We start from the raw sequence: 22,182 nt of genomic DNA, 5'->3' as shown, positions 1-22,182 counted from the left end.
GGGAATGCGAACTCTCAGCACATGCAAGAGTTAGGCCAGCCAGTGAACACGTCAGTAGGCAGCTTGGAGAGCAGGAAGCGTGTGCAAGCGGGTGAGAGGATGGGCAGACGTGTGCATGGGGGAAGATGTAGATAAGAGGAAGAATGGGTGGGCTGTCAGGTAAACACTTAGACTACGCCATGGAGAAGGTTTGTGGTAGGGAAAGGTCTCTAGATGGGTCCAGTCACAGCTCTGCCAGCATGGAGCCTATGCTCCAGAGTTTCAGCTTTCATGTGTGAGTGAGCAGGCTAGGGGACGGGGTGGGGGCATGATTTCTAGAAGGTTCCCAGCAGACAAAATCATCCTGCGGCCAGGGGCTTCATTGCTATGCGCAAAAGTGTTGCAGTCATTAGAGCTGACATGAGGGCTGAACACTTAAGGAGTTCAGCTGGTATAAAGGATAGCCAGATGTGGCCGATTTGAATATGCATTCTTGACTGCTGTTTTTCCCAGGGATCTGAGATGTCAAAATTGTGCACATGGCAGTTGTAAGCCTGCAGTGTCATGGTCCCATCTGGTTGTCATGCAGAGCAGAGCAGCATGGTGGTCAAGCTCGTCGGGTTGTGTATGTGTGGGGGTGTGGGGGGGTGTTTTCTTGACTCTCCAAATTCCTAAAAAGTTCTGTTCCGTGGGAGGAATTTAAAGTCTGCGGGGCGAAGTCAATGGAAGAATGGCTTTAGTTTCGAGCATGGCAGGACCACATGGCCTGAGATGCTGCCATTCCGGGAGTGAGGGGCTGCAGGACCACACGGCCTGAGATGCTGCCATTCCGGGAGTGAGGGGCTGCAGGACCACACGGCCTGAGATGCTGCCATTCCGGGAGTGAGGGGCTGCAGGACCACACGGCCTGAGATGCTGCCATTCCGGGAGTGAGGGGCTGCAGGACCACACGGCCTGAGATGCTGCCATTCCGGGAGCCAGGGGCTTTGAATACAGGGACTGCACTGGGGTTTGAATGTGTGGAAGTTCCTGTAGACACCACAGAGAGCAAGCAGCAGAGCAGCTGTTGGCCTTGGGTCGCACAGCCTCCTAAGGACCAGAAAATTCCAACGGGAAGTTCTGAGAACATACACAGGTGAAGAAAACAAAGCTCCTTGTCCTTGTTAGAGGCTCCAAGGCAGTCAGAGGATGGGAGAGTCTCATGATGGACAAGGGAAGTCCCTGGGATGTCATTAGCCTGTGCACACTGCAGTCAGTGACGAGAAGTGATGGTCCAAGGCCCCGCAGATTACCCAGGCCTATCCCTGGTGTACAAATGGACTTTGAGTGCCCATGCCACAATGAGGGATGCTCTCTCAGCCGGGACTCTTGGGGTAGGGCCTAGGCCCTGCCCTGAATGAAATGACAGTCACTGGAGATCCACCATGGAGGGCCTCACCCTCCCTGGGGATCGGAGTGGAGATTGGGTAGGGGGCTGGGGGACCTCGTGGGGAGGACCGGGGAGGAGGGGAGGGAGAGGGAGCCGGGATTGACATGTGAAACAAGCTTGTTTCTAACTTAAATGAAAAGAAATAGCAAAATAAAGAAAAAGTGATGGTCCTATGTGATGGTGAGGGTGTGTGTATGTTTTGCTTTCTGCGATTGGCTCTGGGATAGAAATTGGGACAGAAGTTACAGAGGCTGCTGGAATGTGGGAGTTAACTGCTAAGAGATCATGCCTGACTCCATATTTTTATCAGTGATGGCAGCTTGGCTTCCTCCCCGTGGCACCGATCAAAAGAGAATGGGCAGGTTTCCATTGCAGGTGAAGGATTCCTTTCCTCTCTTCAAGATGCAGCCATAGCTTATTGGTCTGTGTTATTATTCTGTCTCTGGGTTTTCATATGAGGTCAGGTAATGGTCCTTCCCCATCCTTGGAGTCAACAGGGCTCCTAACTCAGTCCACTCTTCAGTGAGTCTTCAAATGAAATCTTCGGGGGGCTCACCGGAACCCAATCAAAGAGAGTGGGGCCCCGTTCCATTGTCATGTAAATAAGGACAGCTAATGGATTGCAGGTCATTTCAGAACAAAGAGCCTGGCGTCTGGAAGGTCCAGACACTGGAGGACAGAGGATATAGTGGTTCCAAAAGGGACTGAGAGAGCAAGCCGAAGGGGAAGCTCCCCCTGGGGAGATGAAGGAGACCCAACCACCCAACCTCCATCACTAAGGTCACCACATTTCCTTGTACATTTTGACTGATGTGCATGTGGGGGGGGCAGAGGGAGAGGGAGAAAGAGAGAGAGAGAGAGAGAGAGAGAGAGAGAGAGAGAGAGAGAGAGAGAGAGAGAGAGAGAGAGGTGTCTCTCAGGAATCACCTATCTTGATTTTTGAGATGGGGCTTCACTTCCGTGAACCCTGCCAGTGAGCCCCAGGGATCCACCAGTTTCCGCCTCCCAGCATTGGAATTATAAGCGTGGGCCGCCACCACCAGACTTCTTGGTCCCTTAGCCTGCTCACTCACACACAGACTGAACTTGGGTCCTGGGTCTTCTGTACTTTCCTGACTCAGCCTTCTCCCCAGCCACTGGTGATACAGCATTTTTAAAGGTAAATTAAGACTTGAATGAGCTGTGACCTGCAGACAATGGGAACATCTGTGTTCCCAAAACAGAAGCCACAGTTAGGCAAGCTCCTGAGGTGGCACTAGAATTTATATTAGTGGGGACGTTGGGTTGCCTTGGAGTGATGGGAAGGACCAAGTTCCTGGTCAACTGGGTCAGGATGTGTCAACATGATGGCTTCCTGTGGGATGTTGTCCTGTGGTCGCTATGAAAGCCTTGTGGGAGTCCCATCCTGAGCATCCTCACAGTGCTCTCTCTCCCTGATGTTCTTGTAGGGTGGTCCCTAAGCTTTCAGCATCTCACACATAAGTGGCTGTGAAACTCTCTGCCCCTCCCCCAGCATGGTCCGGGGTGACTCGGCCCTTCCTGCACTGGGCTGCTCTCTCTGTGCTATCTGCCCTTGGTTTCCGTGACGCTGGGGAAAGCACTGTTGGGATTCATCAGGAGTAAGAATGTCACAGAGGCAAACAGAGCAGCAGAGGCAGCGCCCTGCCTTCCTCTCTCAGGTGGCTGATGCCTGGGCATCCTGGGAGTCAGATATGGTGGGCCTACTCTAAGATAAGAGGGGGCTAGAGGACAGGCGTGGGGAAAGGACCCATGTGTGTGGGAGGCGGTCCACTTGTCCCTGGTGGGCGTGGAGCTGCTCTGTGCTCACATTGTCTCCTCTTACTTGGTGGCACTCCTGAGAAAGAAGAGCCTTCTCAAGCGTGTCCTTAAAAAGTCAAGGGTAGAGCTGCCGGGCGGTGGTTGCGCACGCCTTTAATCCCAGCACTTGGGAGGCAGAGGCAGGCGGATCTCTGTGAGTTCGAGACTGGGCTGGACTGACAGCCTGCAAAACAATACAGAGAAACTTTGTCTCATAAAAACAAAACAAAACAAAACAAAAAAGTCAAGGATAAGGGCAAGAGACTGCTGCGAGCCCCCCCCCCGTGCCCAGCTTCCTCCTCTTGGGACAGCGGTACAGTCACACCAAAGTGGCTTCAGGAGGCTTCACCACGGCACAGGGGAGCGCTCTCCCCCACATCTGCCTCGGAGAGTGTTCAGAGTGTTCATCGTGTCACACAGCAGGATGGGAGGTCCTGGAGGTGCTCTACGGGGGGGGGTGTCAGGTGACGGTTGGACTTCAGATAAGCAGTGAGTCTATCAAGTGTGAGCAGGCCCTGAGGGATGCATGGCCACGCGCCTCATGCTCTCGCAACCCCGCCCCCAAACATCAAGGCTCCATCGGAAGCAACTGTCCTGTGACCCACGCGAGAGGCTTGGGGTCACTGGGAACCCAAGTGAAGGAGGTCAGACATAGTAACCAGATGCTCTCCCTCAGCAGCCCCGCTAGAAGCCCTGAACACCTGGGTGTCATTGGTTCCGTGTCTTCCTAAATTCCTATGACAAGTCTCAGAAATGGAAAGATGCGGGCTAGGTGTGGGGCATAGGAGGAGAAATGGATGATTAAAGCGTCCGGGACTGGTTGATTTATGGTTTGTGTGTGGAGATTTGAAGAGCGAGATAGCCTGATGTGTGTTAATTGTACAATGACTAATTGTTCAAAGTCTAATGACAGAGATGAATGCCCGTAAATATCTTTCTGAGCAAAAGCCTCAAAGGCGATTAAACTCTGCCAGGAGGCTCAACAATGCCTAAGACAAGAGAAAGAGTTCTGAAGATAAAGGCGTTCATTCTCAGAACCTAATGTGTCCCCAAGAAGGTGTGTCCTCCCAGCATGCTGCCGTGACCTCCAACAGCTCACCGGATAGCCTGCTCCTTCCCCGCCCCTCCTTTGGGAAAAGCTCAGCTCTGGGACTCTGGGGCTCCCTTTGCAGCAGGGACATGGGGAAGGGTGGGGCAGACACAGCAGGTTCTGCTTCTGAGGTACTGACCCAGTAAAGCCAGCTTGCCAGATGACACATGGAAACCTCACTGAGAGAGGGATGGGCCCAGCAGTCTGGAGTCATGAGGTGCGAGTGAACATGGGTGGGCATGAAGGATTAGCTTCATCCTACAGCTGCAGGGAGAGAGGAAGAAGCTTTGTCGGGCAGGACGGGGCATCTTGGAGGTCCTGCATGGTGCTTCTGAGAGATGGCAGTGACCACTGTTGAATTTTACTTGAGCATAGGTTCAAACCTTCTGACTGTAAAGGAGAGCCCTACAATAAGCCTCAGGGACCACACCCCACCCAGTGGCCACCCTGACCTGCCCTTTAGCTGCCCGCCTTTTTGAGCAGGCTGCACCTGGTTTGCTGCAGAGTTCTACCTGCTACCCATGGAGATGAAGCAGGAGACGTAGGGAGAGGCTTCCTGAGTGGCTCTGACCCCCGCACTTTTGGGTGTTCAAAGCATGAATGGCAGTGGCCATTGTTGGAGAATGTGATTGGGATCACGGCATTTAAGAACCTGGGCTCGGCATCTTGGGATATGCCCACCCCCAAGCATCCAGATCAACCGTCAGACCTTCATAACATGAGTGATGATTGCAACATACCCATGCCAGTCAGCGGTCCAATGAACAGCGTTCTACCTGTGTCTCACTGTGGTCATTGAAGGCCTGTACACTTGTACATGCATCTCCCATACACATTCCCAGCATTGCCCGCCCCCAAGTCATCAGTCATGTTGACCAGTCCCCAAGCATGCACTCGGGACCATCTTGTTACTTGATGACGCATCGGAGCCTCGGAGTTAGCTCTACTTTACTAAAAACACAGCTAGCAATCTTCCAAGTGTTAATTAGTTTGTAAGCAGATAATAATTTATAACATGTATATAAGAATTCAGCTTGGAATAACTATGAATTTATCTGTCTTTTATTTTTTTGTTATTATTATCTGGCACCTATTTTGTCTAGCAATTAGAATATAAACTTCAAGGCAAGAGTATATATTAATAATTATAATTATGTTTAGGAAAAAATTAAAGCCAAGTGAAAATAAATGGCTATGGCTTTGGAAGAAAATTTCCTTCTTTGTTGTTGAGTTGGCGTGGAGTCATTAAGAATTATAGATTGTTCACAGCCCTCAACACGCTGTCCCCGTGTGGTCGCAGACATGAGGAGGAGGACTATGTGTGAGAATTGCCCCGGCCCCATCCACGCACTGAGCGTTTGTTTTCCATCCAATGTGCAATGTCTGAAAACACTGAGTGTGTTCCAACCAGTTGGTGAGAAACCAGAGTTGGCATGCTGCCGTACTGTGGCCCTGTTTGCTGACACCACACTGACAACACAGTCTTTCTGGGGCCATTGGAGCAGGCTCAATAGCAGTTGTGTGTTTAAGAAGGGGTGGTCCTGGGGAAGGCAGGCAAGACCCCAGCATCCTTGCAGTCCTCCTACTTTGGGAGAGAATTGTCTGCCTCAGGAAGGCGCCAGTGTTGTGGGACATAACTGCTGCTCCACAAACCCCCATGGAGGCTTTGGGGGGTACTACAGTCTACCAGGGTGGGGCGGCAGCTTCAGTGCCCAGAAAAACCCATGTTGTTAGTGCCAGACTTGAAGGCTTTGTTTTCTTTTTATGAAATCGGTAGGGTTGGGAGTGCCTGGGGTAGTGAGTGTACCAAACCCTGGAAGCTCATGGGAGAGGGTGCGTTGTCTCCTTCGACAGTTTTCCTACTCCATAGAAATCTAGATGGCCTGCAAATGAACAAGGCAATGGATGGCCACCCCGGGGCAAGCGGACGAGACAGCTCTCATCGGTGGCCACCCAGAGGCCATCCGGAAGACTCTGGACGCGGCTTCAGTTCTGCCACGCTTGTGATGACAGTCACCACGTTCTCTGTGCGCCAGGGTCCTCACTGTCTGGGTCCTGACTGACGTGTGCTCTACAGGCCCGTGTTAAATGTGTCATCCCAGCTGGTGGCACTGTTTTGAGAGGCGGAAGAGACTTTAGTAGTGTTTAGTTGAAGGAAGTAGATCACTTGGGGCATGCCTTTGAAAGTTATACCTGATCCCATGTCCCTCCCCTCCCCTCCCTCTCCTCCCTTCCCTTCCCTCCCCTCCCCCCTCCCCTCCTCTCCCCTCCCTCCCCTCCCTTCCCTCCCCCCTCTCCTACTCTTCCCTCCTCTCCTTTTTACTCCTTCCATCATGGTGTTCTCCCTTACTGGAGCCAAGGATTATGGACTGGATCCTCTGAAACTGTAAACCAAAAACCAAAACAAAGCAAAACCTTCCTCTTCTAAGTTGTTCTTTTTTTGACTCGGAGTGTTGAATCACAGCAACAATCTGACCAGTGAGTGGGCTGATCCGCAGAACCAGAACCAGGGCCTGGAACCATCTTTTCTATCTCTTATGGTCCTATATTCTGAGTTTCATAGATGCCAAGATTAATTCTAAGATCAACACATTTCTGAAACATTGCAGCTGGTTCAGAACAACCCCTCAGTACAACTAGAATCTCTAACTCAGAGCAAATGTGCTGTGGTCTCTGTGCCTAGGCCCCAGGCACTCCCAATGGCTCAGGACTGCCCCGCCCAGATGACACAGCCTATGCACACAGACCTCGGAGTTCACTGCTGCAGACTGGTTTTTACAGAGTGAGGACCTTCTAGCTACATAGGTGGGCCCATTACAAAGAAATAAACTGGAAACAACAATGAAATTGAGCTGGTTTCTGGCTGTCAAATTTTGGTTGCAGAGAGGAAAAGGAAAAAAATCATTTTTAAAGCTGGAACAGCTGTTACATGGCATTATATTTTAAAACCCTTAAGAGGGACTAGTTAATTAATTTCCACATTGTCACACTCTCCTTAATAGTGTCCCAAAATACCTCGCTGTGATTAATCATGATTGGAATTTTTATCAGTCACAATCTAATACATTTTTCCCAAAAGAAGATTTTGTTGCGCATTAAAATAACTTTGTTTGAGTGCTTTAATTGTAGATCTTAATCTTGTTTGAAAATAAAATCTTCATCCAATTCAAAGTCAGACAAAAGTTAGTGCCTGTGCTTGAGAAAACACCTTCCAACTTCGCCAGGCTTTCTTTCTTCGGTGCCGAGCCCAACGTCTCATTTCACACGGCTTTAATGAGTAATTGTTTTCCGAGGTTTCTAAGAGTTTTCCTCCCCAATATTTCATTCCAGAATAAAAGGTAATGATCCATAAATTCTTAATGCCATATTTTTATAGCCAGTAAATTAGTCTTTAATGGGTTCAATAAGTTCTGTGATGTATGTCATTAATTGTTAATGGTGTTTTAACTAGATAATTGTTATAAAGGGCTGTTTGTCACTGTGCTGGTGAATGACGGGTCCACACCATTAGTTCTGCCTCACAACACTCTGCTTATCCTATCTGGCTTTGTGTGCACAGAGCAGATGGGGTGAAGAAGCTACTGACAGGAGGTTCTGCCCTCTGGGTCTGCCAGCCGGGGGTCCTCCAGGCTGGAGAATACGCCGCCATGGAACTCGGAAGTGGAAACACTCCATCCTCACTGCGGCCGGTGGTTACATGGGTCCTTTGGGCTGCTTGACAGACAGCCACTGTGCATCATGCCTGTGATAGCTGGTCTCGTGTCACAACGCATAAGCAGGGGGCACTCTGTAATTTAATTGATAGCGACTCTCCATGCTGCTGTGCAGACAGTTTATACATGCTAATGTCAGCATACGTGTGCACGCGCGTGCGCACGCGCACTCTGACTAGTGTGCGGATGAGTCCAGAATGTCTGTCCACCAATGCAAAACGTTGACTTTCCTAGAGGAGACGACGCTTGCCCCATGCCTCTGCACTAACTCCTGCTTGCCTGGCCGTAGGCTATGCCCCAGCCAGCCTCCACTCAGGGATCCCACGCTGGGGACCTGTCAGGTGTGTTTGGGTTCAGCTGCGCTAGGCTCCCCACCCCCTCAGTCAGAGTTCGTGCTCCACTAACGAGTAAAGTCAGCATGTGAGAGGGCTAGCCTGGGCACCCAAGCACACCCACCTCTCCTACCCGCTAGTGAGTGAAGGTGTCTGAGGGGAGATGCGTCGGCAGAGTCTGCAGAGCCCGAGGTATCTCTGGAACCACCGAATTTTAAGGAAGGATGGAGTGGCAGAAGCGGGCTCGTGGTGGGGAATGGCGAAACTAGAGACACGAAGGCATCGGGCATGGGGGCGGTATGGGTGCTCGGCCACTGCTGAGGAGAGCCGGTCCTAACCCGCCTGGTCAGTGTGCAGCATGGAGACGCAGCTGCCGCAGACCGTGCTGCTGGTCCCCTTGCAGGGGGAGAGCACAGGGCACAGCGCTGCCCATGGACTACAAGCACGATGGTCACCCCTGGTGAGCCGGCAGGACGGCTGATATCTAGGACACAGGGTCTGCAGTGGCCCGGAGCTCTCTTGGATCCTCCCCTTGACATCCTGCCCAGCCACAAGATCACCCTGACTCTGGGCAACGGCAGGATGTCTGAGAGGAGTAGATATGGTGCGTCAGGAACCAGAAACCTTGAGATGGACCGATGACTCATGGCAATAAGTGTTTTCATGTAAAGCTGTTTGGTGTGTGTGTGTGTGTATACATACATACATACATACATACATACATACATCTGTGACACACACTGCCGTTTGCAGTGCCACTCCAGTGAATAAATGTGCAACAGAAAGAAAGGCGTGTCTTAGAGTTTCTAGTGCTGTGAAGAGACAGCATGGCCACCGCAGCTCTTACAAGGGAAACATTTAACTGGGGTGGCTCACTTACTTCAGGGGTAGTCCGTCATCATCGTGGTAGCATCCTGGCACGCATGGTGCTGGAGACGTCCTATGTCTTGTGCAGGCAATGGGAAGTCAACAGAGATACCGGGTGTGGCTTGAGCGCATATGAGACCTCAAAGCCCACCTCCACAGTGACACACTTCCTCTAACAAGGCCTTACTTACTCCGACGAAGCCACACCTCCCGATTCTGCCACTCCCCATGAGCCTATGGGGACCAATAACATTCCGACTACCACAGGTGGGAAGGAGGGTGGACGGGAGGGCTGGGGGCCTACATGGCAGAGAGAGGCAGAGCTAAAGATGAGGCAATGGGAACAGGTGTAGGAGCACAGCTGAGGTGATGGGGGAGCACGGCTGCAGTGGACGGGGGAGCACGGCTGAGGAGACAGGGAGAGCACGGCTGCAGTGGATGGGGGAGCACGGCTGAGGAGACAGGGGGAGCACAGCTACAGTGGACAGGGGAGCACGGCTGAGGAGACAGGGGGAGCATGGCTGCAGTGGACGGGGGAGCACGGCTGAGGAGACAGGGGGAGCACGGCTGAAGTGGATGGGGGAGCACAGCTGCAGTGGATGGGGGAGCACAGCTGAGGTGACGGGGGAGCACAGCTGCAGTGGACAGGGGAGCACGGCTGAGGAGACAGGGAGAGCACGGCTGCAGTGGATGGGGGAGCACAGCTGCAGTGGACAGGGGAGCACGGCTGAGGAGACAGGGAGAGCACGGCTGCAGTGGATGGGGGAGCACGGCTGAGGAGACAGGGGGAGCACGGCTGAAGTGGATGGGGGAGCATGGCTGTGGTGACAGGGGGAGCACAGCTGCAGTGGATGGGGAGCATGGCTGCAGTGGATGGGGGAGCACGGCTGCAGTGGACAGGGGAGCACAGCTGCGGTGGATGGGGAGCACGGCTGCAGTGGATGGGGAGCACGGCTACAGTAGATGGGGGAGCACAGCTGAGGAGACAGGGGGAGCACGGCTGTGGTGGACAGAGAGAGGACATGACTGAGGTGGACGAGGAGCACAGCTGCAGTGATGGGAGAGCACAGCAGCAGTGGGCGGGGGAGCACGTCCTTGCTGAGTGGGGGCTGGCAGGATGGTGTGCAGCAGCCTGGAGCTCTCTCAGGCTCTGCCCCCAGACATGCTGCCCAGCCTCACAATCACTTAGCTCTGGGCATCTCTCTGAGATAGAGAAGGGTTCATTTTGGGGGCTGGAACTCCTCGAAATATCTCCATGATCCTTGTTGCCACTGGAGGCCATGTTTGTGTCCATGATCTGCCCTACATCTGGGGGCTGTCCTGGTGTTTGCGGTTAGTGCTGCCACCACAGTGTGTGTTAATGCCCTTGGTCTGTGTTGATGCCAGAGGCCATGTGGATGTCAGTGGTCTGTGCTGCCACCAGAGGCTATGTTGAAGTCTGTGGTCCATGCTACCCCCGAGGACCATGTTGATGTCCGTGGTCTGTGTTGCTACCCGAGGCCATGCTAGTGTTTATGGCCTATGCTGACACCTGAGACTATGTTAGTGCCTATGGTCTGTGCTGCAGCCAGGGACGGTGTTGATGCCTGTGATCTAACACTGGAAACCACGTGAGAGTCCACTACCCATGCTGCCACCAGTTGTTATGGGCAAGAAAGCTTCCTTTTGCAGTGGTGTCAGTGACTGCAGACTCATAGTTGAGAATGACAGACACAAAAGGCTTCTGTGCCAACCCCTCTCCCCGGCCCCCACAGAAAGAAGAAACAGACCAAACAGGAAGCTACTGAAGAGAGTCCTTAAACATTGTGAGAAAGATGCTGACGTGCAGCTGTTCACGGTTGGTGGCTTCTGGTTGGGGTCGGGGCTGGGGAAGGACTCAGTTACCTTTGACGGGCTGGACACTAGGAGTTTGACCACGCCCCGATGAATATGTGGACAACACAAATTGGACTTGTGTTGTTTTCTTTTTGGTGGAGAGGACACAAGGGTGGGCCTGGGAGGAATGGGAAGTGGGTGTGATCAGGATTCATTGTGTGAAATTCTCAAATAATCAATAAAAATATTATGTTGGAAAATAAAAGAAACATATGCAAACACACACAGACAAACCACACTACATATGAACACAAATGTATGCATAGACTACCCTTGTAAAAACATATATACAACACACTCCAAAGTATATATACATACCACACTACCTATGTACACACCACACATATACCTACACTATATGAACAACACACACACACACACACACACACACACAGACACACCACTTTCAAAGGCTTCAAGACGGCTGGACACCTTGCAGGTTAGGCAGCCTACAATCTCAAGGATGCTGAAGCTTGTCTGTGGCTCACAGATCTCTATGAAAGGAAAGCCAACCTTTGTAGTGTATGAAACTACAAATGCTAAGCCAGTATCAATCAGCCACATCTGTGTGGCTCTGCCTCTGGATCTGTCCTGTCAGACTGAACAAAGTATCTGGTTTTTCACTGAACCCACATGGTGGTGAGGACTAGCAGCTTTATAAAGAGGGTTGAAGTCGGGCAGTGTGAGTCCTTCGGCTCTGCTCCTCTCTTTACCTGAGTAAGCCAAGTCCTGGGGACTGTCCAGGACTGTAGACACCAGTCATCAACCTTTCTTTGGTCCTCTAAGAACGCTTAAAATCTGAGACAGTCCATTTGTGCTAATTGGACACTAGACAGACAGAGAATTGAAAGGAAGTCAAGGCAAGAAATGAACTCAGTAGAACAAGTTCTGGAAGTGGATGAGAAATAGAAATATCAGCCTTGTTTCTCTAACACCGTCATGACTCACTTTTGTAGCTCAGGATTGCCCACCCACCTACACCCCTGCATGTGTGTGTGTGTGCATGTGTGTGTGCACATATGTGTGTGTGCATGTGTATGCAAGAAAGAGACTTGCTGTGGTTGCGTCTATTAGGTGTCTGAATGAAGAATGATCAAACCATTCCAAATACTGTTTCCTTCAAAACATTCGACTCTGTCTTATAAACCAGTGACTAGAAACGTGACACCCATTTGTCAGGCAACATGTTGTTGGACCATGATCCACACATATGTGTTGGGTTACTATTTAACAAACACTGCTCAATATTCTAGCCCACTATCTTCACTTACTCGCAATGGTTGTTGTAGATATAATTCATACACTATTACAACTAACCCTTTAAGTTACAACACTCCGAGTTTTTTTTCAATAATCGTAAACTTGCAAGTAACTCCACTACGTCTTCCAGTATCCCCCAAGAAAACCCGTAGTCACTGGAGGTCAATCACTACTCCTAATTTTATTCCAACAAATACAGTTTCTGTTTGTGTGGATTGCCTCATTTTGGACTATTCATCTAAATGAAAACCTATAATACATGAAGATTATTTTACCTGGTTTCTTTTGGATATATTACAAAGTTCACCATATGTAGTGTCTATCAATACTTTATTCCTTTTTATAGCAGCATAATACTCCGCTTACATGGACATACCTCGGTTGGCTTATCTGGTTATTAATTCATGGGCATTTGGGCTGTGTTCACTTTCAGTTATTGTTCACAGCTTTGATACACATAAATGTACATAGATTTTTTTGCATATCCAAACTTTCCCAATGCTCTTGATTATACACAACTTCTTCATGTCTGTATGTGTATATGTGTGTTTATGTATATCTATGTGTATATCTGTGTGTAAATGTGTACATGTCTGTAGATATCCTTGTGAATGTGTATCTATGTGTATCCATGTGAATGTGTGTCTGTGTGTATCCATGTGAACGTGTGTCTGTGTGTATCCTTGTTAATGTGTCTCTGTGTGTATCCATGTGAATGTGTGTCTGTGTATCCATGTGAATGTATGTGTGAATGTATCTGTGCGTGTTTGTGTGTACAAATGTGCCTGTATGTCAGTGTGTTTATGCGTGTCTGTGTATATATGTATCTGTGTGATTATATGTCTGTGTATGTATGTGTGTATGTCTGCCTGTGCATCTATGTGTATGTATATGTGTGTTTCTCTGTTTGTTTACATTGTATGTATATGTATATATGTGTGTCTCTATATGTGTCTATGTCTCTGTGTATGTATAGGTATGTATATGTGTCTGTGTGTGTCTCTCTGTGTCTGTCTGTGTATGTATACGTGTCTCTCTGTGTCTATGTCTGTGTGTGTATATATGTGTCTCTCTGTGTGTCTGTCTGTGTATGTATATGTATGTATATACGTGTCTCTCTGTGTCTATGTCTGTGTGTGTATATATGTGTCTCTCTGTTTCTATGTCTATGTATGCATGTGTCTCTGTGTGTGTTCTCATGGTTCTGTTGTCTGTGTTAACAAGTGAACATCCTGTAAACCGCACTGTTCCAGCTCTGAGAATCTAACCTCCCTTCCTCAGAGTGTCTTCATGCCACTGTTTGCTTGATGGACTTTCCACACTAATCCTGTATCATCGGTTTTTGCTGCTGATTGCTGAACCTCTTCTCGACTGGATCAATGCTTGGTCCTTCCTATCCTTGGAGTCAGCCTGTCCCCTGGCTTTCCTGAGGGCCAGGGATCAGTGTTTTCCTTAGCCCTGTAGGTTTCCTTACCTCTGTACCCACACTCAGGAGGCTGAAATGTCAAACTGGTTCTGATTTTAGGGTTAACTCTTCCGACTACAGGTTTCCTGTTCGTTCCTTCCAGCAAGAAGCTTTTCTCTTGAAAGAATGGAAAGAGGGCCAGCGCTTTATACTTAGAGACTGGACATCATGACCTCATCCTAAATGGCAGGCAGTTGGGTGTAGAGAAATATGCAGTCAGTAGGCCTCTCCTCTGTGCCTCCAAACCAGGGCTACACAATGGCCACTGTAATTGTCATGGGCTTCCTAGAACCCCCACTCCCAGAGTAGTAGGGACACCTTCACTGGGCGGTGGCCACGTAGGGCAGGTTCTTGGATCACCATCTCATAAGACACCCCAGAAAACTCTTCATGGGAGCCTGTAAGAGGTGGGCTTCCCATTCCAGATCTTTCCCTGGCTTAGTCAGAGCCCAGCTGCTCATCTGCAGACTTGTTCTTTGGGGTCATGTACCTAAGGTTCCAGAGGATTCGCCCTGAAGTTAGTAAAGGCTGTAACTCATGGTACAGAAACGGCTATGTGTGACTGTTTATACCGTGAGAATTTTAACACAGAGGGAAGGCCCTGTGCTCTCTGCTTCAGCGCACAGAGAGCATAGAACGGCACGGTGGACGCAAGCGGTTTGTGGCGTGGCAAGAGGGAAAAGGGGAGAGCAAACAGATGCTTAAGGCTTCAGCTGTTTTTAAGACTCTTTACCACAGTAGCTCAGGCCTGGCTGAAGGCAGCAGTAACCCTCAAAAGACCCTATTGCAAGGGTCTGGGGGAGGAGGCTCCTGGGCTGGTTGGGGTTCAAAGACCTGAGGTCTAATTACCGGCATAATTAGGGTAGGAACAAGTTGCTCTCTGCAGAGGCCTTCTGTGCTTTGCTGGGAGAAAGCGCCTTTAAGCATTCCCAGGGAGTCGCCTGGGAGAGGAGGCGACCCCATGCCGGGCGCCGACTTGGTCTTTAGCTTGTCCTATGTAATTTTGAGCACTGTTTGAATGTGCTAACGAGGCACGTTATTTTTAGCCATGTCAGCAAAGGGATCCAATTCCTGCACAGTTGTGCCTCTTGCGTAAGTGATTTGTTTTCCAACGACCTTCATGAGAGCCAGAGAAGCATGCCTTCCCTGGAATGGGCCTCTGCTGACCCTGGGCCTTCCTGGGGCAAAGGGTTGGGAAGTGGAGAAGAGGCCTGTCTCCCTGCAGTAGGGGAGGGACACTCAGGACGCTGCAGGAACAGTGGTTCCGAAGATAAAATTAACATGGCGTATGACTGGTTGGAAGTGGGCGGGTTGCGGAGGGGTGAGGGAGCCTGGCAGGGTTCTGGCCCTGACAGAGCTTCTCAGATGAGGGCTGGGAAATGCACTGCCTCCGTGTGCTAAGGGGAAAGGTCTGAGGAGCAAGTGTGCTCTAGCCTGCTCTTGTGGCCATTAACACTGATGGGACCAGCAAGTCCAGACAGGGAATTGTGGGGACACAAGGTTCCGAGTGGCTGTCAGTTCCCAGTGCATTGAGGGAAGAAGGGCGACTCTCTTCTGAGGAAACAGGAAAAAGGACCATGACCCTGAGACCATGTGGAAGTTGTCACCCTGGGGCCAAGTGACCTGGTCCTGTAGGGGCCAGAGGAAGCTGTATGGGCCACTTCCAGGTCCTGGGGGAAGGCGTAGTGGAAGGCAGAGGGAGAGTCGTGCTGAAGCAGGCGTGGTGAGCCCAGAAGCAGGAAGAATTTACTTCTGGGAGAGCAGAGAAGATGGTATTAGGGGTAGGAGGGGCCCACATAGCAGCTTCCTCCTCCCAGGCCTGGACTCCTCAGAAGGAATCGAGCCGTGCTTGAGAGAGGCAGACTGAAGCGGTTTCGTCTACGCGCCGGGGAGGGAAGAAAGAGGACCAAGCCTAGTATACCATGGTGACTTCGGGTGTCCTCTGACCAAGCACCATGGGGCCAGGGCCTTTCCCGTGAGACAGACCCGGGCGGATTAGCTCCCCTCGGGAACTTTCCGACTCTCAGTTTCTTCCTTGTGTTAATTCATCTGTAAGATAAGAGGTAGAGAGAAGCAAGCACTGAGGCAGGAAATGTTTCTAAATATGAGTCCCAGGTTTGGCTTGATGCCATTTTCCTGTCAAGACCCTATCTTAAGGCAGCTTTGAGGAGGGGGTAATGTCCAGGAGTGGTGAAATCCCTGAAGCGAGAGGAAGCCGGGGATGGAGATGAGCTGGTCTGTCTGTGTGCCACGAACCTTTCAGCCACAAATCAGAAGCCAGCACTGCAGAGAATCCAGAAGCCTGCAGAAGGGGGAGGAGGCTCAGGGGGTCGGGGTCAGAGGCTGGGAGTGGACAAGGAATGAAGAGCTGGGCATCAAAGCCCCCTCTGAGGCCGTGCGGTGACTGTAGCTCCAGGAAGCCTGGTACCAACACGTGGTAGCCATTTCGACACAGGTGCACCGGACCTAAGTTTGCAAGTGAGAAAAACCCAGCAGAAATGGAAGACAAAGAAGATCTAAGTGGGAGGGACGTCGCTGACAGGGAGGGGCCACGGGCTCACAGTGAGCCTCTGCTGTGGACAATGAAGAAGATGCTCAGGTCACACTCACACGTGTGCAAACTGACGTGGTGTGTGTGTGTGTGTGTGTGTGTGTGTGTGTGTTAGGGATGAGGAGCAACCACAAAACCCCAGCACACTTCCCATGTGCCTATGATACACACTCTCAGTTTGAGAGCAGGTGGATTTCCACTTTTAAAAAATGAAACCGGGACCTGGCTGCAATCTGTTGGACCTGAGGTTCCTAAGAACAGATGAATACGTAACAACAGCAACAGGACCAGTCACAGCAGCCATGGGTGTGCCATGAGCACCTGGTTCACTCTGGGCGAGTGGGGCTGAGACCACCACTAACGTGCAGTGGCCACCAGGTATAGGGACCGTCAGAGCTTGGGAGCAGTCACTTAGCTATGTCAGAAAATACGTTCTGAAATGCTGAATTTCTGTCTTCTGAGAGCCAGCCCTAGCCACGACTTCAGAGATGCATCTCAAAACTGAATGGAAATATAAAGCGACAATGCCCTAGGTCCCTAAACAGGACATTTTGAGACCAGTGAGACCTGTTTTCCACAGATTAGACATGTACCCCTCATGTGTGTCCCCTTACGAGATCATCTTGTCCTTGGGCATCATGGGGCTGGCCCCTGATTGGCCCAGGCCTCCTGTTCCCCACTAGTTTAGTGGTTTTAGAAGGCTCCTGATCTACCACTGTAAGATGGGAACTCTGCTATCCAAGGCTAACTCACCCTGCAGCCAGAGGTTTTATTCTGCATCCCAGCCACAGGGGTCCCATGGATTATGTGGATGAACATCCCAGGGTGGTCATATGACATCCTGGAAGACAGAGGCTTTCTTCACTCCTCCTGAGGAATGAAGAAAGACTAGGAAGTAGCCTGTGTGGCATTCCGGCTGGAGTTGGGGACAATGGCTACATGATCACCTGACCTCCTGGCAAAGGGAACCTGCAAAGTCATCCTTGACATGGGACATTGCTGTAAGGGTGCTTCTTGTTCAGCAAAATTTCTCCTTTCAAACCGGGCATAGATGCCACTGCCTGGTGCCTTCCTGAGGGCACAGGGCACACACGGGTTACTGAGCAGAGTTCCCAGTATAAAGATGGGATGTCACAGGTAACATGAACTCCTGCTGCACATGACCTAAGCCATCCTTCATGGTAGCCTCTGACCTGGTCTCTGCTTCGGACATATCACCTGAAGCTTCGTCAGGAAATCGTTAGCGAGACTGAGAACTCTAGGCCAGGACAGACAGGTGGTTGGAGGATGCTGGCCCACTCACCCTGACACATGCTGAGTCCAGAAAAAGCCAGTGGGGTAGCAGACGCGACAAACATGCCTCGCTCACTGCCCCTGCATCCTTGCCAGTGACCCAGAGGGACTACATGATCCCAGAGAAGGATGGACCAAATGTTCATCACAGGACAAATACAGCAGGGGTGTGATGGGGTGACAGCTTTCCAATCCCCGCGTTGTTAGCCTACCCTGAAAGGTTGACCTTTCTAAACACACACAGGTCTCATCCCTTCAGAGGGTGACAGCGTGTCCCCTGCCCTGTGGAAACAGGGCCCTGATAGGTCTCCTCTCTGCTGCTTATCACACGCCGAAGGCCAGGCTGGGCCTCTAATAGTTCCTTTTCAGCGCACTGCCTGCTGCTGACTGCGGAAAGTGTAGGTTTGGCTGCATTGATGGCCCTCGGTAATGGCTGTGATTACACCCTCTGCATCCTCTTCGCAGTGCCAGCCTTTCCGCCGAGCAGCACATTATGCCTGGATAAGACTCAAAGAGCGGCTTAATACCAGGTTCTCGGGGCTGTAATGAGCGGTTCAGGATGGGGCAGACACAGCCGCAGCAGTTGCTCGGCAGCCCGCGGTTCAAACACATCGTGGCGTCCGTGGGCACCTTTTTGAGTTAAAGCTCGGCTTACACCTTTGCTTGGATCATGGGAAATGAGTGAGCATAAACACAAAAACAAATACCTCGCCTTCCACGCGGCACAAAGCCACCGACTGCCTCCCAGTTAGACTGGGAAGACAAGCATGCCTCGGCAGAGGGAGCCGGCTGCGGCAGGCAGATGGTGCGGAAATCCTGTGTATATCACAGAGGTGGCTCTTGTCACCTCCCATGGTGTCTTTCAGAACTCTCCTGAGTCTACTGGACTCTTTTGTTTTCATTATTGGAGGGCGAGGTGGGAATGTCATTTAACTCAGCCTGTGTGCCATACACACAAAGAAATCGAGGGCATCAGAAAGGAGAGCACCCTTGTCTCAGTCCTGGGTGCAGTTCCCATGGTGTAGCCTGGAGGTGGGGGTTGCTGCTTTCCCAGAATGCATGGTTCTGCGATGGAGGCCCAAAGGCTGACAGACAGACAGATACTAGCCGTGTCGTATGCTGCCTGGGGGATTCAGACTCTCCTCCTTGTCACTGTCTCTTACTGTGTAGGGAACTACACAGTGGACCTAGCGCCAAGTACCTGGGAACAGTGTCAGACTCCAGGATAAAGACCAGAGTCACCGATAGCACGGGGTTGGCTTCAGATGATGACCACAGGCTCGGGGTTCCAGTTCATCCACAGTTTCAATAACTGTCTGCAAACCTGGGGGTTTGCATGACCTCTTCACTTTGATAATTCCCCTAATCAGTTCCCAACACTCAGGGACACCCTGAACTCACGGTTGCAGTTTTCTTGTCACCCGGGCAACTCACCACAAACCAAATGAAGGGGAGGGTTCTATAGTAGGGCTTGAAGCTCCCTCTCTCCCCCAAGTCGAGGACCCTCCCTCCTAGTTCATCTGTGTGTGTGCCCACCAAGGCACCCTCTCCAAATGCCTACTGGATGGACACTCCTCATTAGCCCACTGACCTGGGACAAAGCTACCATCCCACTCTGCCTCTGGAGAACCCAGGTGATGACCCACACCACAGAGCACCTTCCTGGAGCATGCGCCTGGTCTCTCTGAATGTGACAAGCCCCTATTAGCTTAAGATTTCTAGGGGTTATATGAATAACCAAAGCATCCATCATGAGAGCTCAGAAGCTACCTCCTGAGACTGTGGGATAAGGGACAGACATACTCTCCACTGCATTAGGAATATAAGATGTATTCTTGTATCCTGCTGCTGCTAGTAACCACAGTCCTGTGCACCACAGTGATACAGACCCAGGGCACTTTGGTTAAGAGCCAGCAAAATGATAGAATAGAGTTTACTTGGTAGATTCTCTGTGAACACATCTAGGAATACTCATTTCTGCATGAGCTAAGGTGCACGGCAACTGATTTTTGTCAAAGTCGCAAATATCCGCTGCTTCTCAGTACAAAACGATTTGTCAGAATCTTAAACTGGTTTTATTTACGCTGTCCATTACCTTTGAATTTTATGTGATTGTCTGCCATGTTTAATGGAAGATTGATTAGTTAGCCCCGTAAACCAGCGCGGAAACCAACACATTCAAATTGTTTTTACAACCCCGCAGTATTACCTCCAGTGGTGCTTTGAAGTCAGTGTTATTTTCTGTGTTTGGTAAAATGCTGATTCTGATGAAGTGCAGAAGTCTGCATGCCACGGGAGTTCACAGAGCCAGTAAGGGATGGGCCACCTGCGGGACATAGCAGAGAGACACATGTTCAAGTCAAACACACAGCAGCAAGCAGCTCAGAAAGTCAAGTGCATGCCCAGACAAGAGGAAGCCCCACCGTCTTCCATATGCCAAAGAGGTTACCTTGTTCTGCCATCTTAGAAACCACAGCAGCCTGCCGAGGCACCAGGGTGTACGTGGGATGCTGAGGGGAACTGTGGGATGGTTTGGATCCTGGAATTTTCCAGCGAGGCGATCACATGATGCATTTGCATCAGGGAGGAAGAGGTTTCAGCCACTGGTGTATGTGGTAGGAGGTGTTTTACCACTGACTCCACAGAAGGCGATAGTGGCCTGCTTCGTAATGTGCTACGATGGCATCTTCAGGCCCAGATATGACCTCCTTGACAGTGGAGTGTAGGGACAGGGGTGGCGGGGGTGGGGAGGGTGGGGAGTGTCTGCTGGCCCTGGCAGGGTTCTCAGCACCTGCTGCAGGTACAGGGATGACTGCATCACAATGATTGAACCTGGGGTGTATTGTCATCCAACACACATTTGCTGGCAACCAGTCTGTCACCTTCAGAGCTGTCAAGATCCTTGGTGACAAGACGGTAGTGAGGAGTGTGTTAAAGACAGTGTCTGGGACTCTATGAGAAACAAGGTGGCCATCACGTCTGCACTTCAACAATGTCTCTACTCTGCATGCGCCTAACAGCCCACATTCTAACCTGAGTCACACTCCTCTCATTGACATAGTAAGAAATAGTTAGGATCTGGCTGTCCTCAGGTGGCACAGAAGCCCCTGGCTCTATGGCTCTAGATTTGGTATCTTCCAGATGCCTTAGCCAGCTCTACTGGTTTTATAGAGGTCACTGTTCCTAGATAGAGTGTCCAAGCTCAAGAAGGGCTATATTACATGAATGGCAATTCAGGGAAAATTAAATTGAGTTACCAAAACCAGGTTAAAAACAGGACTTTCAAGGAAAGAAACAAAATCTGCACTGTACTGAGATTTATGGACCCAAAGAACAAGAGGGCCCTTGAGACATGACTGGTTAGTTTTAAGCATCAACTTGATACAACCTAGGATCAACTTGATACAACCTAGGATTACATAAACACAGAGTGTCAGTTGAGGGCTTGCTAAGACCATATTGGCCAGTGGGCATGTCTGTGGGGGGTTATTTAAACTGTTGATTGATGTAGGAGAGTCCAGCCCACTGTGAGTGGCGCTATTCCCTAGGCTGGGCCCTGGACTGTTTAAGAATGAAGGAAGCAGTCTGAGCCAAAGCAGGCAATGAGGATACATTTCTTTCTCTGCTCTTGACTCTGCCTGTGCTGTGACCGGCTGCTTTGAGTTCCTGCCTTGACTTCTCTTTAGTGATGGATTGCAACATGGAATTGAAAGCCAAGTAAAGCCCTTTCCTCCACCGTGCTGCTTTTGGAGTGGGTGTTTTATCACAGCACTGATGGTTTCGTGATGGTTGGGTGGAACAGAGGGAGATGGTAGAAGTGCTGGAACAGTCAGGCGTTGGTGGCTGGATGGAAACGCCAAAGCCACAGCCACAGCAGAGTGGATGTAGAGAAGAGGATGAAGCAGCAGATGAAACTCCCCAACTCCCAACACCCAGACTGCAGGTAAAACACAGGAAGGGGACATTGTATAGAAAAGTCTAGCAAAACATTAAGAGCAAGACTCAAGATCTCCTTTATTGCTGAAGAGTGGGCATCTTCACCTCACTTCCACAACATGAGTTTCCTGTCACGCTGGGGATCAGGCTTCCTGTGTGTTACTTGGGTGACAACAAAATCCAGACTGTATTCTTTGGTCACCTTGGCTTGGTGGAGCAGTAGCTCAGTGTCTGCAGAGCCCCACCCCCCAGGCATGGGGTGAGCAGAGCGGCTGGTCTTTAAGAAGTGGGAAACACAAGGTTGTATATGAGCCTTGCTTGAGCTGGAAGTCACAGAGCTTGATGGCCTCAGGGGCAAGGAGCTCCTGGCTGGGTGTACTCCCAAGGGGACCAGACTCTGAGCTTCCTGTCTCCCCATATTTCCCCACCTAGATTCTCTGTCACCAGGGTTCACCCACTACAGTATCACAAGACAAGGGGGATCCGTGGGTTAATTCTATATGATCAGTCATGAGTATGTTCCTGTCCTGAGGGCCAGAGATTCACAAGAGCCATGACAATGCACTCTGTCAGG

General features: G+C 50.6%; 1 long non-coding RNA gene across 1 annotated transcript; it reads right to left on the bottom strand.

The window, feature by feature from the left end:
* Positions 1-15,552: 15,552 nt before the first annotated feature.
* LOC121135122 lies at positions 15,553-20,419 on the bottom strand. The gene is made up of 3 exons (XR_005872302.1): positions 20,122-20,419; positions 19,882-19,998; positions 15,553-15,877 (listed from the first exon to the last, which is right to left on the bottom strand). It is a non-coding gene; the product is annotated as an uncharacterized LOC121135122 (long non-coding RNA).
* Between the last annotated feature and the right edge of the window lie 1,763 nt (positions 20,420-22,182).

This window comes from Mesocricetus auratus, unplaced genomic scaffold (genome assembly GCF_017639785.1).
Source record: "Mesocricetus auratus isolate SY011 unplaced genomic scaffold, BCM_Maur_2.0 Super-Scaffold_100031, whole genome shotgun sequence".
NCBI classification, from domain to species: Eukaryota; Metazoa; Chordata; class Mammalia; order Rodentia; family Cricetidae; genus Mesocricetus; species Mesocricetus auratus.
The sequence above is the reverse complement of the archived record's forward strand: the minus strand, read 5'-3'. Positions and strand labels throughout refer to the sequence as shown.